The sequence below is a fragment of the Leucopleurus acutus genome, assembly GCF_964270905.1.
Source record: "Leucopleurus acutus genome assembly, chromosome: 3".
Lineage (NCBI taxonomy): Eukaryota > Metazoa > Chordata > Mammalia > Artiodactyla > Delphinidae > Leucopleurus > Leucopleurus acutus.
This window is the reverse complement of record NC_139145.1, coordinates 17,540,136-17,549,751: the sequence shown is the minus strand read 5'-3', so window position 1 is coordinate 17,549,751 and position 9,616 is coordinate 17,540,136.

Genomic DNA, 9,616 nt, shown 5'->3' with positions numbered 1-9,616 from the left:
ACTGGAATCCATCTTAGCTAAAAGATGTGTGCACACACAGGGGAGGACCCTGAGCCAGATCAAATATGGACTCAGAGCCAGACAAAGCAAGATGATTGGCCAGAGGAAACCCAGAAGAACTGCCCCCATGTAAGTGACTTAAACTACCCCAAGAGCGTACGACTCTTTCTCTGAGCCCGCCTGTGTGTCTATCCACATGTAATTTTTGTCTTAATAAACACTTTACTTGTTTCGCTACTTTCCGTCTCTTTGCTGGATTTCTTCTCCAGAGCAGATAAAAAGCCAGGGCCCTACCCCTAGCTACTAATCGCTGGTGGTCTAGTGGCTAGGATTCAGCGCTTTCACCATCACAGCCCAGGTTCAATCCATGGTTGGGGAACTGATATCCTACTTCAAGCCACCGCAGGCCACGGCCACCCCACAGCCACCTGAGATCACTCCCACTGTTACCGATCAGGGCTTTTGGCTTTCCTTAATCAACAGAAATTGATAAGAGGCCAGAAAGTCAGGCAAGGCTCTATTGGGGCCCCTGCTGGAGCTGGGAAGAGTGAAAACAAGTAACAGGTTTCCTTGCTCACTCCCCAAGGCAGGGCAAGCTAGTTCCTTATATGGTGTGATGGTAGGGGTGTGTCCAGGGGGTCGGGCAGAAGGGGTGGGTTAGGTGATCTGCCCACCCCCTTGGTGGTGGTGTGTGCAGGGGGCATGCACAGTACCCTGCTTTTGCTCCCCACACACTGTTTTTGCCCCAGCTCTTCAGAAGTGGCAGCTGGGTTTTTGGCCTTTTGTATCTTGTTGTCCATAATTTGCCCCAACTGCACATACAGGCAGTTATTTTTAGTCCCTTATAGTTTCGTTGTATTTTGTTGCTGGAGGAGACGTTTGTCCAGGTGCAAGCATTGTAGCACTGCAGCAAAGGGTCCCAGGTCCCAGGTCCCAGCCTGCCTCATTCACCCTTGAGAGACTCTACACCCTTATTCTTAAGGGGTAAGGGGCTAAAGGTCTCTTCTTCTGAAACTTCTTCCTGCTGGACAGGAGCCACAGATCCTACCCTACCGCAGAGGTATAGAAGTCCCTCGCTGACTGTACCAAGGATCTGTAGGGACCTGGGCCACTCTCCGCTGAAATGGTTTAAATTCCTTGAGACATGAGGCTTACATGAAGTTGTTGGAGCCTAGAAGATACAAACTTAACCAAAAGGTTAATTAAACAAACAAGGGCTAAAAAGGAGAACAACAACAATAGCCTAGAAAGGGAAGAAACCAGGTTAACATTGGGAGGGCTTCCTTAACTGTTGACTAGACAGGGGAAGTGATATCGTCTTTGCCAAAATTATGAAGCCATTCTGCTTGGGTGTATATTTTTGTTAATCTCAGGGTTAAAGTTTGACATGTTTCTCTATTTTTAGAATGGAAGGTCTGGACCTGTTGGTCCCAGGTCTCCTTTTTGGACCAAAAAGTCTTAGTCACAGATTTACAACAGTAGGGAAGACAACAAAACACTAGATGAAATATAGCATAAATTAGTATGACTGAAAAGAGAAGGGTTATGAGAAAATGAAAACCTCCCACCAGAAAGTTTTTATACCTTGTGGGATCCAAGAGACAAACTAGAGAACCAGTTTTCAATTTCCCTGCCCATACTGAATAGTGAGGATTGTTGGTTAATTGTACTACTTTTGGGTTTTGAACTGCTTCTATGATATGTAAAATCTCAGCCCCATATTTTACAGGGGATTTTTTTGCATTTGAAAGTCCTTTTTTTTTTTTCAGATAGCTGCATGGGCATGTAAAACAAGGAAGCCTGTGTATATATTTACAATTTTTCCTTCCCCTAAAGTTACGGTTCAGGTTAGGGCTATCAGTTCAGCTCTCCGGGCTAAAGTGTTGGGTAGCAAAGGTTTTGCTTCTATAACACTAGGGGTGCTCACAATAGCATACTCTGCTCTCCTGGCTCCATCTTTAATGAAACTACTGCCATCAGTAAACCATTCTTCCTCAGGGTTTTCTATGGCCTGCTCTGTTAGATCAGGCCTACAGGCATAAATCTGGTTGAGGGTTTCGAGGCAGGAACATGTTAGTTTTGGGCTTTCATCAGGCATCAGTGTAGCCGAGTTGAGGGTATGGCAAGTTTTGAGGGTTACCTCTAAGGAGTCAAGGAGTAAAGACTGGTATTTAGTAAGGCAGCCTCCAGTTAGCCAATGGTAGCCTTTAATCTCCAGAATCCCTTGTACTTGATGAGGGGTCTGGACTTCCAGGGGCTGTCCAAAGGTGAGCTTGTTAGTTTCTTCCACTAATAAAGCAGTGGTGACTACTGCCTGGAGGCAACCAGGCTAACCTCAGGCCGTGGAATCTAGTTGTTTGGAAAAATAGCCTATAGGCTGAGGAACTTCTCCTAGCTTCTGTATAAGGACCCCCAGAGCTATCCCTTGCTTTTCAGCCACCTACAAAATGAATGGCTTTTTTAAATTGGGGAGGTGTGCTCATCCCTTCTTACAAGAACACCATAATCACAACTAACTGCTGAACAACCATTGACAAAAAAACCCACTGGAACCTACCAAAAAGATACCCTACGTCCAAGACAAAGAAGCAGCCACAACGAGATGGTACGAGGGGCACAATCATGATAAAATCAAATCCCATACCTTCCAGGAGACTGACCCACATCTGGAAAACAATTATACCACAGAAGTTCTCCCACTGGAGTGAAAGTTCTGAGCCCCACATCAGGCTTCCCAGCATGGAGGTCCAGCAACGGGAAGAGGAGTCCCCAGAGAATCTGGTTTTGGAGGGCAGTGGGATTTGATTGCAGGACTTCCAAAGGACTGGGAGAAACAGAAACTCCACTCTTGGAGGGCACACACAAAGTCTCAGGTGCATCAGGACCCAGGGGAAAAAGCAGTGACTGCATAAAAGACTGGGCCAGACCTACCTGCTAGTATTGGAGAGTCTCCTGAAGAGGCAGGGGGTGACTGTGGCTCGCTGCAGGAACAAAGACACTGGCAGCAGCAGTTCTGGGAAGTACTCATTGGCGTGAGCCCTCCTGGAGGCCACCATTAGCCTGACCAAACAGCCTGTAGGCTCCAGTGCTAGGTTGTGTCAGGCCAAACAACCAACACAGCCCCACCCATCAGCAGACAAGCAGATTAAAGTTTTACTGAGTACAACCCTGCCCACCAGAGGGACAAGACCCAGCTCCACCCACCACCAGTCCCTCCCATCAGGAAGCTTGCACAAGGCTCTTAGATGGCCTCATCCACAGAGGGCAGACAGCAGAAGCAAGAAGAACTACAATCCTGCAGCCTGTGGAATGGAAACTATAATCACAGGAAGTTAGACAAAATGAAATGGCAGAGGAATATGTCCCAGATGAAGGAACAAGATAAAACCCCAGAAAAACAACTAAGTGAAGTGGAGACAGGTAACCTTCCAGAAAAAGAATTCAGAATAATTATAGTGAAGATGATCCAGGATCTCGGAAAAAGAATGGAGGCAAGGATCAAGAAGATGCAAGAAATGTTTAACAAAGACCTAGAAGAACTAAAGAACAAACAGAGATGAACAATATAATAAGTGAAATGAAAAATACACTAGAAGGAATCAATAGCAGAATAACTGAGGCAGAAGAATGAATAAGTTACCTGAAAAACAGAATGGTAGAAATCACTGCCGCAGAACAGAATAAAGAAAAAAGAATGAAAAGAAATGAAGACAGTCTAAGAGACTAGAAGGAATCAATAGCAGGATAACTGAGGCAAAAAACGGATAAGTGACCTGGAAAACAGAATGGTGGAAATCACTGCCACAGAACAGAATAAGGAAAAAAGAATGAAAAGAAATGAAAACAGCCTAAGAGACCTCTGGGACAACATTAAACACACCAACATTCACATTATAGGGGTCCCAGAAGGAGAAGATAGAGAGAAAGGACCTGAGAAAATATTTGAAGAGATAACAGCTGAAAACGTCCCTAACATGGGAAAGGAAACAGTCACCCAAGTCCAAGAAGTGCAGAGAGCTCCAGGCAGGATAAACCCAAGAAGGAACATGCCGAGACACATAGTAATCAAATTGACAAAAATTAAAGACAAAGAAAAAAATATTAAAAGCAACAAGGGGGGGCTTTCCTGGTGGCGCAGTGGTTGAGAGTCTGCCTGCCGATGCAGGGGACACGGGTTCGTGCTCCGGTCCAGGAAGATCCCACGTGCCATGGAGCAGCTAGGCCTGTGAGCCATGGCCACTGAGCCTGTGCGTCCGGAGCCTGTGCTCCACAATGGGAGAGGCCACAGCAGTGAGAGGCCCGCGTACCGCAAGCAACAAGGGATAAACGACAAACAACATACAAGGGAACTTCCATAAGGTTATCAGCTGATTTTTCAGCAGAAACTCTACAGGCCAGAAGGGAGTGGCATGATATATTTAAAGTAATAAAAGGGAAGAACCTACAACTAAGAATACTCTACCCTTGGGCTTCCCTGGTGGCACAGTGGTTGAGAGTCTGCGTGCCGATGCAGCGGACACGGGTTCGTGCCCCGGGCCGGGAAGATCCCACATGCTGTGGAGCAGCTGGGCCTGTGAGCCATGGCCGCTGAGCCTGCGTGTCCGGAGCCTGTGCTCCACAACAGAAGAGGCCACAACAGTGAGAGGCCTGCGTACCGCAAAAAAAAAGAAAAAAAGAATACTCTACCCAGCAAGGCTCTCATTCAAATTTGATGGAGAAATCAAAAGCTTTACAGACAAGCAAGACATAAGAGAATTCAGCATCACCAGACCAGCTTTGTAACAGATGCTAAAGGAACTTCTCCAGGTGGGAAAGAGACCAGAAACTTAAAATAACCTTGTACATATATAGACTTCTATATCAAAACCTCATGGGAACAGCGAACCTAAAAACTACAATAGATACACACACACAAAAGGAAAAGCAAGGTGGTCCAGTGGTTAAGACTCTGCACTCCCAATGCAGGGGTCACAGGTTCAATCCCTGGTTGGGGAACTAAGATCCTGCACAGCGTGGCCAAAAAACAAAACAGAATAAAACAAAAACAAACAAACAAACAAAACCCATAAGATACAGCAAAAGCAGTTCTAAGAGGGAAGTTTATATCCTACCTCAAGAAACAAGAAAAATATCAAATAAACAACCTAACCGTACACCTGAAGCAACTAGAGAAAGAAGAACAAACATAACCTAAAGTTAGTAGAAGGAAAGAAATCATAAAGATCAGAGAAGAAATAAATGAAATAGAGATGAAGAAAACAATAGCAAAGATCAATGAAACTAAAAGCTGGTTCTTTGAAAAGATAAACAAAACTGATAAACCTTTTAGCCAGACTCATCAAGAAAAAAAGGGAGAGGACTCAAATCAATAAAATTAGAAATGAAAAAGGAGAAGTTAAAACTGACTCCACAGAAATACAAAGGACAGGGACTTCCCTGGTGGTCCACTGGCTAAGACTCTGTGCTCCCAGTGCAGGGGGCCTGGGTTCGATCCTTGGTCAGGGAACTAGATCCCACATGCTGCAACTAACAGTTCACATGCCAGGGCTTCCCTGGTGGTGTAGTGGTTAAGAATCCCCCTGCCAATGCAGGAGACACGGGTTTGATCCCTGGTCCAGGAAGATCCCACATGCCGCAGAGCCGCTAAGCTCATGCACTACAATTACTGAGCCTGCACTCTAGAGCCCACAAGCCACAACTACTGAGCCCGAATGCCACAACTACTGAAGTCCACGTGCCTAGAGCCCATGCTCCACAAGAGAAGCCACCTCAATGAGAAGCCCACACACCACAAAGAACAGTAGCCCCCACTCTCCGCAACTAGAGAAAGCCCGTGCACAGCAACAAAGACCCAATGCAGCCAAAAATTAATTAAAAAAAAAAGAGTTCACATGCCACAACTAAAGACCCCTCATGCCACAACTAAAGATCCAACGTGCCACAACAAAGATCCCGCATGTGGCAATGAAGATTCCGCGTGCTGCAACTAAGACTTGGTACAGCCAAATAAATAAATAAATTAATTAATTAAAAAATAAATGTCATTTGGCTTTCTTTAGGAAAAAAAGGAAATACAAAGGATCATAGGAGACAACTACAAGCAACTGTAGGCCAATAAAATGGACAACCTGGAAGAAATGGACAAATTCTTAGAAAGGTACAATCTCCCAAGACTGAACCAGGAAGAAATAGAAAATATGAACAGACCAATCACAAGCTCTGAAATTGAAACTGTGATTAAAGAACTCCCAACAAACAGAAGCCCAGGACCTGATGGCTTCACAGGCGAATTCTATCAAACATTTAGGGAAGACCTAACACCTATCCTTCTGAAACATTTCCAGAAAATTGCAGAGGAAGGAAAACTCCCAAACTCATTCTATGAGGCCACCATCACCCTGATACCAAAATTGGACAAAGATACCACAAAAACGAAAATTACAGGCCAATATCATTGATGAACACAGATGCTAAAATCCTCAACAAAGGGACTTCCCTGGTGGTCCAGTGGTTAAGAGTCCGCCTTCCAATGCAGGGACACAGGTTCAATCCCTGGTCAGGGAAATAAGATCCCACATGCCACCGGGCAACTAAGCCTGCACACCACAACTACTGAGCCTGTGCGCCACAACTAGAGAGCCCACACTGCAACTACTGGGCCCACGTGCCACAATGAAGAGCCCGTGCGGTGAAACAAAAGATCCCGCGTGGCACAACTAAGACCCAACGTGCCCAAAAATAAATAAATAGATAAATAAATAAATATTTTTTTTAAATCCTCAACAAAATACTAGCAATCCGAATCCAACAACACATTAAAAGGATCATACCCCATGATCAAGTGGGATTTATCCCAGGAATGCAAGAATTTTCCAATATCTGCAAATCAATCTGTGTGATACATGACATTAACAAATTGAAGAATAAAAAAACCATATGATCATCTCAACAGATGCACAAAAAGCTTTTGACAAAATTCAACACCTATTTATGACAAAAGCTCTACAGAAAGTGGGCAAAGAGGGAACATACCTCAACATAATAAAGGCCACATACAACAAACCTGCAGCTAACATCATTCTCAACGGTGAAAAGCTGAAATCATTTCCTCTAAGATCAGGAGCAAGACAAGGATGTCCACTTTCACCACTTTTATTCAACATCGTTTTGGAAGTCCTAGCTATGGCAATCAGAGAAGAAAAAGAAATAAAAGGAATCCAAATTGGAAACGAAGAAGTTAAACTGTCACTGTTTGCAGATGATATGACACTATACATAGAAAATCCTAAAGTCACTACCAGAAAACTACTAGAGTTCATCAATGAATTTGGTAAAGTTGCAGGTTAAAAAATTAATACACAGAAATCTGCTGCATTTCTATACACTAGCAACAAAAGATCAGAAAGAGAAATTCAAGAAACAATCCCATTTAACATCACACCAAAAACAATAAAATACCTAGGAATAAACCTACCTAGGGAGGCAATAGACCTGTACTCCAAAAACTGTAAGACACTGATGAAAGAAATTGAAGACGACACAAACAGATGGAAAGATATACCATGTTCTTGGATTGGAAGAATCAATATTGTCAAAATGACTATACTACCCAAGGCAATCTACGGATTCAATGCAATCCCTATCAAATTACCAATGGCATTTTTCACAGAACTAAAACAAAAATATCTTAAAATCTGTATGGAGACACAAAAGACCCCGAATAGCCAAAGCAATTCTGAGAAAGAAAAATGGAGCTGGAGGAATCAGGCTCCCTGACTTCAGACTCTACTACAAAGCTATAGTCATCAAAACAGTATGGTACTGGCACAGAAACAGAAATATAGATCAATGGAACAGGATAGAAAGCCCATAAATAAACCCACACAAGTATGGTCAATTAATCTACGACAAAGAAGGCAAGACTATACAATGGTGGAAAAATAGTCTCTTCAATAAATAGTGCTGGGAAAACTGGACAGCTACATGTAAAAAGAAAAAAAAAGAAATTAAAACTTTTTTTAAAATGTATTTTATTTATTTGTGGCTGCTTTGGATCTTCATTGCTGCGTGTGGACTTTCTCTAGTTGAGGCGAGTGGGGGCTACTCTTCATTGTGGTGGGCAGGCTTCTCATTGTGGTGGCTTCTCTTGTTGGGAGCACGGGCTCTAGGCGCGGGGCCTTCAGTAGTTGTGGAAAGTGGGCTCAGTTGTTGCGGTTTGTGGGCTCCAGAGCGCAGGCTCAGTAGTTGTGGTGCACAGGCTTAGTTGCTCCGTGGCATGTGGGATCTTCCTGGACCAGGGCTCAAACCCATGTCTCCTGCCTTGGCAGGCGGATTCTTACCCACTGCACCACCAGGGAAGCCCCTGGCAGGCGGATTCTTAACCACTGCGCCACCAGGGAAGTCCCAAAATTAGAACACTCTTAACACCATACAAAAAAATAAGCTCAAAATGGATTAAAGACCTAAATGTGAGACCAGACACTATAAAATTCTTAGAGGAAAACAGGCAGAACACTCTCTGACATAAATTGCAGCAGTATCTTTTTCCATCCATCTCCCAGAGCAATTGAAATAAAACAACAGTAAACAAATGGGACATAATTAAACTCAAAAGTTTTTGCACAGCAAAGGAAACCATAAACTAAACGAAAAGACAAACCACAGAATGGGAGAAAATATTGGCAAATGATGTGACTGACAAGGGATTAGTCTCCAAAATTTACAAACAGCTCATGCAGCTCAATAGCATCAAAACAAACAACCCAATCAAAATATGGGCAGAAGACCTAAATAGACATTTCTCCAGAGAAGACGTACAGATGGCCAAGAGGCACATGAAAAGATGTTCAACATGGCTATTTATTAGAGAAATGCAAATCAAAACTACATTGAGAGGGGCTTCTCTGGTGGCACAGTGGTTGAGAGTCCGCCTGCCAATGCAGGGGACACAGGTTTGTGCCCTGGTCCGGGAGGATCCCACATGCCGTGGAGCAGCTAGGCCCGTGAGTCATGGCCACTGAGCCTGCGCATCCGGAGCCTGTGCTCCGCAATGGGAGAGGCCACAACAGTGAGAGGCCCGCGTACTGCAAAAAAAACAAAACAAACAAACAAAAACTGCATTGAGATATCACCTCACACTAGTCAGAATCACCATCATCAAAAAATCCACAAACAATAAATGCTGGAGAGGGTGTGGAGAGAAGGGAACCCTCCTACACTGTTGGTGGGAATATAAATTGGTACAGCCACTATGGAGAACAGTATGGAAGTACCCTAAAAAACTAAAAATAGAGCTGCCATATGATCCTGCAATCCCACTCCTGGGCATATATCTGGAGAAAAACATGGTCCGAAAGGATACATGCTCCCCAATGTTCACTGCAGCACTGTTCACAATAGCCAAGACACGGAAGCAACCTACTGTCCATTGACAGAGGAATGGATAAAGAAGATGTGGTATATATATACAATGGAATATTACTCAGCCATTAAAAAGAATGAAATAATGTCATTTGCAGCAATATGGATGGACCTAGAGACTGTCTACAGGGTGAAGTCAGACAGACAAAGTGAAATATCATATGAGGGCTTCCCTGGTGGCACAGTGGTTGGGAGT